Source organism: Bombus vancouverensis, unplaced genomic scaffold (genome assembly GCF_051014615.1).
Source record: "Bombus vancouverensis nearcticus unplaced genomic scaffold, iyBomVanc1_principal scaffold0039, whole genome shotgun sequence".
In the NCBI taxonomy this organism is placed as follows: Eukaryota; Metazoa; Arthropoda; class Insecta; order Hymenoptera; family Apidae; genus Bombus; species Bombus vancouverensis.
The window spans coordinates 326411-336700 of record NW_027468930.1 but is presented as its reverse complement, the minus strand read 5'-3'; the positions used below and the strand labels follow the sequence as shown (position 1 = coordinate 336700).

At 35.2% G+C, this 10290-nt stretch overlaps 1 long non-coding RNA gene across 3 annotated transcripts; it reads left to right on the top strand.

Annotated features, from left to right (window-relative positions):
• The first annotated feature begins 4891 nt into the window (after nucleotides 1–4891).
• Nucleotides 4892–8157, top strand: LOC143304548 (uncharacterized). Of its 3 annotated transcripts, none has more exons than XR_013061209.1 (4): nucleotides 4892–5342; nucleotides 5525–6946; nucleotides 7181–7270; nucleotides 7371–8156. It is a non-coding gene; the product is annotated as an uncharacterized LOC143304548 (long non-coding RNA). The 3 variants fall into 3 exon arrangements; XR_013061210.1 differs by having other exon boundaries at nucleotides 4903–5342; nucleotides 5525–6080; nucleotides 6864–6946; nucleotides 7181–8151; XR_013061208.1 differs by having other exon boundaries at nucleotides 4893–5342; nucleotides 7181–8157.
• The last annotated feature ends 2133 nt before the right edge of the window (nucleotides 8158–10290 follow it).

The following is a 10290-nucleotide window of genomic DNA, read 5'->3' as shown; positions in this document are numbered from 1 at the left end:
CCACTATGTATTCCACCTTTGCTTCCTCCTCTATGTCCACATGGTTGGCTATTTCGAGCATGCGGTACATGTAAGCCAAACATGCTTCATCACTCTCCTTTTTTGTTTCTTCAAGTTTCTGATGTACTTGCCTACTGTTGACTTTCCTCGAAAATTCTTTCACTAGCCCCCTCTTCAACTCATGCCAAGTCCTGGCATGACACTCGAAGCTCGCAAATATTTTCGCTGATCCCTTCAGCAGCTTCCTCGCGTAGACTGCCTTCTGCCCATCCGACCACATGCACGTATCAGCGACTTCCTCGAACGACTCGAACCATCGTTCGACATTTTCACCTTTGTTGCCACTAAACGACTCTAATGCATCTTCGACGTCTCTAAAACTCAGTGTCGAACCAACACATGCCCTTCGACAATATTCATCACCTGAATACACCCTTCGCGTACCTCTCTTGTATCCTCTTGCGTTTTTTTTGTCATCTTCATACTCACTTTCGTCGTCGCTTTCTTCCTCCGACGATATGTCATTACCATCCATGGCCGCTTGTAGCCGTGCGCGTAATTCTACTTTTCTTCCCGTCGTTTTTAAACCCAAACTAGCGAGGCGCTCCTTCAACTCCTTCGTATTCATTTTCTCAAAATTTTCATCTTCGTTACAATCACGCTCAGCTCTCTGTACATTTCCTAAATCTCGTTGACCGGTTAGCTCTTCACCGCCCGTCGATCCCTTAGGATACGATTGTCCAGCCCTACACCATTGCACGCGCATATATGTATATATACTCGAAAACAAGGTACATTTGTGATATTTATTCCTATTGATGATATATACTTATATATTTATAACAATAAAACAAATCTCATTTATACTACTTACCAATACGTACGCATATATGTATATAATTACAATCCAAGTAGTATTCATAATATTTATTTTCACTGATAACAAGTACGTAAAACCTAAAATAAAACAAAGGTTTTAACAATAAAAAAAAAACAAAAAAAAGAAAAAGGGGAAGAAGAAAAAGGGAAAGAAAAAAAATATAACATTGTTAGGGAAGTGATACATTTACACTGTACATGAGAGTGTGTGTGTAAGGGCCAGAGGGCGTCAAGGTCTTAGTGGAGACAAAAGACTGTTGCCAGATGTTAGAAGAATCTAGGATAGTCGGTTGGCGACCAGCGTGCGTGCAAGACGTTCTTCAGAGAGTAATATAGATGTATAACTGTTGTGTGGGAAATGTAGGCAATAATTTGTATTCCCATATCCTCGAATTTCCTTAACAAATATATATAAATATAAAATTTTCTTTTTCTATAAAAGGTTATTCCTATTTCTGATAAACTCGAGAAATGAAAACATTATACCATGATACACTGACACAAAGATACACCACACAGAAGAAACTAATAGAGAACGCTTTAAGCTTGGCAAACTTACCGCCCGACGAATTTGCATACACCATAACCAAAACCCAGGACACATGGCTTTGATCGCAGGAGAAGCGGTCCATATAATCAAATGCATTCCGGTACAAGTAAAGGTACGACATACAACAAAATGCTACTCGGAACAACCCGTTTGGCAAAGGAATCGCACCACAGGAACTCCGCCCGGACGTGCGCCAAACGTGGCGATATTCAGCACCATCGTCGTTGGCCACGAGCGAAATGTATACCCAAAAGACCTCGATGCACTACGGGACCACGTCATGTTCCCGGCAGAAAATCTGCAGTCTTGAACGCATTGGCCAGAGGAGCAACAGGAAAAACAATCGTCCCTGGAACAGTAAACATCCTGGGAATGATGGACAAAACACATTAACGACAATAGCGAAAAATACCGTATCAAGCTTATGGACTGGTTTTATGGAATTTGGAACTGTCAGTACTCGCAATATTTAAACTAATCAAAACAATAATAGATATAGCCGCACACGGATACCAGTAACGTGAAACTTACGAATGTGGAATCGCCCTATTAGGAGCAATATGCGGCTCAGTCACCCACCCGCTACTATACCTCAAAAGAAGACGAAATATCGATGATCAAACAGCACAACCTCAAGGGATATCGATAACACCGGTAGTCACTCAACTACCAACGACACCTGCGTCCGCCTTGAGCGAACTCAGGGATACCATCAGTCAAATTTCCTTTGGAAATTTGAACTCCAAGGGCGGGGATGTCACGTCCCGCGCTCCGCACGCGCCGTAACAAGAACAAGAAAACCATTCTATACAAAACACGCGAATAAGGATTTGAATGCACAAACGAACACACGGCACTACGAAACGAAAGGAAGGATTAACAAAACGAGGGCGATTAACGGATCCAACCAATAAACAAAATACATATACACACAATTCTAAATAAACCAGGAAATAAGAATAACTACAAAAGGGGAAAATAATTGAAACGCCAGGAATATATATATATATATAAATATATTTCAATCAATCAATTTGGAGAGTTACATATAAGTATAAACATATATGCCGAACATGTAATAACCTAGTAAATATTAGAGACAGTGCTTCCAATACTATGCAATAAATACAATATTATCAATTTATGAAATATAAGTATACATGAAGTCAAAAACTAATAGTTTAACGAATACATAAAACATACAATATTGTATTATTAAAGAAATGAAGGTTACATTGTCAGAAATATATATATGTGTGCGAATTCTATCAAACCGATAATCTAAGATACATACTTAAAACTAGCCTACATTCCGGTAAAGAATTATAAAATAAGAACTATATTACGGAACATGCATGTCTACATATAAATATATAAATTATATTCTAAACTAAACTACTATTAATGTATGCGCATTCTACATTATTGATTCAAATCGATAATCTAAGATACATACTTAAAACTAGCCTACATTCCGGTAAAGGATAAATAAATAGTTGACATTTCATTTCGTATGAATACTGCACTGCCAGGAGAAATATGCATATGAATACGTATATATATATATATATATATATATATATATATATATATATATATATGTATGTGTGCGCGTATGTTTTATATTATCGAATACTCTATAAAATAAACTACCCAAAACAATAAATAACGCAATCGAAGAATTACAAAACATTAGCCATATTAAAATGACACACAACATAAATATATATATATATATATATATATATATATATATATATATAATATATATATATATATATATATATATATATATATATATATATATATATATATATATATATATATATATATATATATATATAATTAATTAATTAAAAAGGGGGAAATATAAAATTAAAAATACATATATTTAACAAACATAAAATAGATATCACATTTAAAAAAAATATATATATATATATCATACATAAAAACAAAAGACATTTAAAAGGAAAAAAATAATAATAATAAGGAACCTCTGATGGAAATGCCTCCGCAAACATTGTTCGAACGTCGATCACCGAAACCTAGGGGAACAACAAGAAAGGGAAAAACATCAAAATCGCAAAAACAATCATAAGCGTACCCCCAGCGGACCACCACCCCGTGGGGGATGGCATAAATAAGCAAAGCAACGTGGAGCAGGGCTCATTATTATTCCGGTGAACATTCTTATTACGTCCATTGCTCATTATTATTCTGGTGAACATTCTTATTACGTTCATTGCACATTATTATTCCGGTGAACATTCTTATTACGTTCATTATTCTTCGCTCATTATTATAGTGATCATTGTTATTACCGTTCATTTTATTACCGTTTTTACCATTTTAAAAATTACCATTTTTATTACCGTTGCGGAGGCATCTCCATCAGAGGTTCCTTATTATTATTATTTTTTCCTTTTAAATGTCTTTTGTTTTTATGTATGATATATATATATATATATATATATATATATATATATATATATATATTTTGAATGTGATAGTGTTAGGTTATCTATTTTACGTTTGTTATTTTTTTCAATTTTATATTTCCCCCCTTTTAATTAATTATATATATATTTTTTTTTTACATTTGTAGTTGCGCATAGAATTTATTAAAGAAAAGTGTTAACAATGTGTTTTCATGATTTATTTCTCGCGCCTGACTTCCATTAATCCTTAATATTCCTGTCGCCGTGACGCGTGTAAATCTAACATGGCTGCTCATAAATGTCATCAGCAAAGTTATAGTGACGGGTCTTTAATTTTGCTTAATATCGAAGTAATTTTCCGTCTGCCGCTCGTTTTTCCTTATTCTACCGCAATTAGAACATTTATTTATTAATATTGCTTTAAAGTGACAAAAGTATTGTTCGTGTGAATATACGTATATATATATATATATTTATGATGTGTGTCATTTTAATATGGCTAATGTTTTGTAATTCTTCGATTGCGTTATTTATTGTTTTGAGTAGTTTATTTTATAGAGTATTCGATAATATAAATATATATATATATATATATATATACGTATTCATATGCATATTTCTCTTGGCAGTGTAGTATTCATACGAAATGACATGTCAATTATTTATTTATCCTTTACCGGAATGTAGGCTAGTTTTAAGTATGTATCTTAGATTATCGGTTTGATAGAATTCGCACACATATATATATTTCTGACAATGTAACCTTCATTTCTTTAATAATACAATATTGTATGTTTTATGTATTCGTTAAACTATTAGTTTTTGACTTCATGTATACTTATATTTCATAAATTGATAATATTGTATTTATTGCATAGTATTGGAAGCACTGTCTCTAATATTTACTAGGTTATTACATGTTCGGCATATATGTTTATACTTATATGTAACTCTCCAAATTGATTGATTGAAATATATTATATATATATATATATATATATATATATTCCTGGCGTTTCAATTATTTTCCCCTTTTGTAGTTATTCTTATTTCCTGGTTTATTTAGAATTGTGTGTATATGTATTTTGTTTATTGGTTGGATCCGTTAATCGCCCTCGTTTTGTTAATCCTTCCTTTCGTTTCGTAGTGCCGTGTGTTCGTTTGTGCATTCAAATCCTTATTCGCGTGTTGTGTATAGAATGGTTTTCTTGTTCTTGTTACGGCGCGTGCGGAGCGCGGGACGTGACATCCCCGCCCTTGGAGTTCAAATTTCCAAAGGAAATTTGACTGATGGTATCCCTGAGTTCGCTCAAGGCGGACGCAGGTGTCGTTGGTAGTTGAGTGACTACCGGTGTTATCGATATCCCTTGAGGTTGTGCTGTTTGATCATCGATATTTCGTCTTCTTTTGAGGTATAGTAGCGGGTGGGTGACTGAGCCGCATATTGCTCCTAATAGGGCGATTCCACATTCGTAAGTTTCACGTTACTGGTATCCGTGTGCGGCTATATCTATTATTGTTTTGATTAGTTTAAATATTGCGAGTACTGACAGTTCCAAATTCCATAAAACCAGTCCATAAGCTTGATACGGTATTTTTCGCTATTGTCGTTAATGTGTTTTGTCCATCATTCCCAGGATGTTTACTGTTCCAGGGACGATTGTTTTTCCTGTTGCTCCTCTGGCCAATGCGTTCAAGACTGCAGATTTTCTGCCGGGAACATGACGTGGTCCTGTAGTGCATCGTCTTTTGGGTATACATTCCGCTCGTGGCCAACGACGATGGTGCTGAATATCGCCACGTTTGGCGCACGTCCGGGCGGAGTTCCTGTGGTGCGATTCCTTTGCCAAACGGGTAGTTCCGAGTAGCATTTTGTTGTATGTCGTACCTTTACTTGTACCGGAATGCATTTGACTATATGGACCGCTTCTCCTACGATCAATGTTGAGAAATGTTAAGTTGGTATGATCGCTGCTTACTACAAGCTAAGTTGGTACGACTTCTAACGACGCTCTTTTGTCTTAGAAGTCGACCACGTTGATCTATTTACTTGGAGATTCCTGTGTGGTAAGACGTGTTATAAGACTGAAATATATTGGAGAAAACGAATCTAAGTGAATCGTTATTTTATAAACCCAAAACCTTATTAAATAACAATCAAAGCCATGTGTCCTGGGTTTTGGTTATGGTGTATGCAAATTCGTCGGGCGGTAAGTTTGCCAAGCTTAAAGAGTTCTCTATTAGTTTCTTCTGTGTGGTGTATCTTTGCGTCAGTGTATCATGGTATAATGTTTTCATTTCTCGAGTTTATCAGAAATAGGAATAACTTTTTATAGAAAAAGAAAATTTTATATTTATATATATTATATTTTTTTTCTTTCCTTTTTTTTCTTCTTTTTTTTCTTCTTCCCCTTTTTCTTTTTTTTTTTTGTTTTTTTTTTATTGTTAAAACATTTGTTTTATTTTAGGTTTTACGTACTTGTTATCAGTGAAAATAAATATTATGAATACTACTTGGATTGGAATTATATACATATATGCGTACAAAATCCATTTCTACATGTTAGATATAATAATATAACAATACTACGTAGATTAATACACAATAAAATATCCTTTTACTCCGGTTATATTTATTACTAACTCTCAATTAATCTATCTTAATTATTTTCTAACCACTTTCTATATTTATCAGCTATTTTATTTCTTCTTGTTAATCTGCGAAATCCACGCATGTACACTTCCTTGTATGGTGATTGATTGTTCACGAGGTAAGTTGCACTTTCACTGTTTTCGTTATTCGTTGAACTAACACGTTTTACATTCAAACAGTAATTGGAACACTCGTAATAAACTTCTTTTCTTTTTCCAAGTTTCCGCTATCTGTGTCATTCGACGAACATTGCCACGCCTCCACAGCACCGTTATAACATTTAGCGATGCTGCTCTTTGCAAATGAGGCAATTGAAGTTAATTCGTTCGTTTATTTTCAGCTAGTACATTGTGTTCCGCAAGCAGGGAGCCATAACCTATTTTGCATGTAGACCTTCTTGTATGATGATTACTTGTTTACAAGGTAACTTTCACTTCCCCTCTTTTAATTATTTATTGAATCGACATGTTGTATATTCAAACAATAATTGGAGTGCACATAATAATTTTCCCTTTTTCTTCTTAGGTTTTCGCTATCTGTATTATTCGACGAACAGTGTTACACCTCCTTTTGATTTATCCATAATATAGTTATAACATTTAGTAACCTTGTATTTTGCACCGAGACAATTGAAACTAATTTATTCACTTATTTTAGGTAGCTGTCATACATTGTGTTCCACGAACAACGATCCATAACCTATACTTGCACGTACACTTTCTTGTATGTTGATCACTTGTTCACAAGGTAACTTTCACTTTCACTAGTTAATTGTTCATTGAGTTAACACGTTTTATATTTAAGCAATAATTGAAACACGTATAATAATTTTCCTTTTTCCTTTTAGGTGTTCGATATCTGTATTATTCGACGAACAGCACTATAACATACACTACCGCACTACGTTGCCCACTGAAATCGCTTTATTCGTTGCTTATTTCGATTATGCGCTAGTTTTAACTTGTTTAAATGCACCGTTCGCGGAATCCCTTTTACTTCGATCTTGACGTTTTGGTTCTGCAAGATTTCTAGCACTTTGTATGGTCCAGTATATTGATCGGAGAATTTTCCTTTACTGGGTTCTTTTAGTAAATATATCGAATCTCCTATTTTAAAATCTTGGGGGTTGATTCGTCGGTCGTAATATTCTTTTGATCTTAGTTTGGATTTTATCAAATTTTCTCTTGCCATTCGTTGTACGGTGTTAATTTTATCGAACAGATCTTCGAGATATTCTGCGTAAGTTGGTTCCATGTTCTCTTCGATTATTACTTCACCAGTAGGTTCTCTGGCTAGATGTCCAAAAACTAATTCGTGCGGGGAGAATTTCGTTCCTTCGTGTACAGAGGTATTATAGGAAAACATAGCTAATTCTACCCATTCGTCCCAATTTTTGGAATTTTCAATGTATAATTTGAGATATTCTATCAGCACGTGGTGAGATCTTTCGATTGAACCGTTACTTTGTGGATGATATGCCGTCGTGGTATATTGTTTGATGCGGAATCTCTTTGCTACTTTCTTCATTAGTGAGGATGTAAAGTTCGTTCCTTGATCAGTGAGAATAGCTCTCGGTGACCCGAAACGACAAATAAATCGCTTTACAAAAACGTCCGCTATCTCGGCTGAAGAGATTCCTCCTAGTGGAATCCCAATTGAGTATTTTGTTAATAAGTCTTGGATAGTTAATATATATTCGTTTCCCTTTTGGGTTTTTGGTAATGGACCTATAATATCCATACTAACCTTATCGAACGCTTTACCTGGTGTGTCTGTAAGTACCATTGGTTGCTTTGCTTTTATTCTTGTGAGTTTCTTCAATTGACATTCCTTACATGTTCTTACGTAATCTTGAATTTCCTTTTTCATATTTTCCCAATAGTAATGTTGTCGTATTCTTTGATAAGTTTTTGTTATTCCTTTGTGTCCTGCTACGCTTGATTCATGTTTTTCTCGTATTATGTTGTTCCGCGCTTCCACAGATGGGGTAATTACTTCCCCAGTGCAAATGGTGATGGTTAAGGTTTTTTCCATAAATATTTCCTTTAATTTTCTGATTGTATATCGCCAGGGTATTTCCTCCAAGTTTCCTTTGCTAATGCTGAACGAAGTTAACTGTTTTTCATTTACTGCATCTAATAGAGATCTTAGCGAGTTTAATAAATTTTCTGGTGTTATTGGAATATTTCTATTTTCCTTTATCGGTAGGAATACAATGTATTTTCCAGAATCGTAACTCAATCTTGCTTTTTCTAACATTAAATCTTCATAACGAGGTAATTTTCCCGTTTCCTTCATTTCTAAGGCTCCTTTATCTATCGGATTGCCATGTATATCTATAAATACTACTTTATGGTCATTTACTCTCGCAATTGAGTCTCGGGTTTCTGAAATTCTTAGTTCCGCAATTATCGTAGGTCTCGTGTCCTTTTCTCGTTGTTGAATTAGTTCTGGAATTACAGTGGAGGTCTCTTTTTCGCTTGTTGTATCCGTGCCTTCTTTTTCTCGATTGGTTATTTCTCTATCTGTACTTACATCGATTTCTGCTAATGCTTGGTCTAAATATTTTATGGGGGTTTCTTCTATTGTAAAATGTTTTCGGGTAAAACCCTTTCCTTGATTTTTAGAATCACTGGATTGAGGCAAGACGTGTGGTTTAGCTTCGAATATGGGAGAGTCTTCGGTTGACGTATCTATTTCGAATCTTTTTGAGACAGGATAGCGAATCGGTGAGACTTCCTCTCTCTTTCTGATTGGTAAACAAACTTCCGGAGGGTTCCTAGATAATGCGTCTGTGTTTGCGTTCGCCCTGCCTTCTTTGTATACAATATCAAATTCGAAGTCCGATAACTTTAATTTCCATTTCCAAATTCTTGAAGTAGGATCTTTGATAGAATGCATCCACACTAAAGGTTTATGATCGGTTACGATGGTAAACTTTCTTCCGTAAAGATACGGTCGGAAGTGCATTGCGCTGTAAACAATTGCCAGACACTCCTTTTCTATGGTAGAGTAGTTTTGTTCGGCGGGATTTAATAGCCTTGAGGCATACGCAATCGGCAAATCCTTTCCGATTGGCCCTTGACTCAGTACACCGCTTATTGCATATCCTGATGCGTCTGTAGTAAGGTTAAAGGGTTTAGAAAAGTCTGGACATTGCAGGATGGGTTTCGTCACTAACGCTGTCTTTAAATTATTGAATGCGTTTTCTTGATTTTCTGTCCATTTAAAGGGAGTGTCTTTCTTTAATAGTTGTGTCAATGGTTTCGCGACCTTGGGGAAATCGGGGTATAAATCTTCTGTAATATCCTGCTAGTCCCAGAAATTGTTTGATATTTTTCGCCCTCTTTGGTCGTGGAAATTTTGATACGGCTTCGACTTTCTTTGGGTCAGGTTTCACGCCATCCTCACTAATTATATGTCCTGAATAATTCACCTCGTGTCGTAAAAATTCGCACTTATCAGGTTGTAATCGTAATTTAGCTTTCCTCAGTCTTTCCATTAATTTATTAAATTTAATTTCGTGTTCTTGGAGAGACGTGGAATAAATCACTATGTCATCCAGATAGACGAATAGTTCTATTCCTTGCAGACCAGATAATATTGAATTCATCAAACGTTGAAATGTTGCTGGGGCATCTTTTAATCCAAAGGGCATTCTTTTGAATTGAAAATGCCCGTATGATGTCGAAAATGCAGTTTTGTGGGCATCTTCCTGTGACATACGGATCTGGTGAAAGCCCGATGCCAAGTCAAACGTGGAAAAA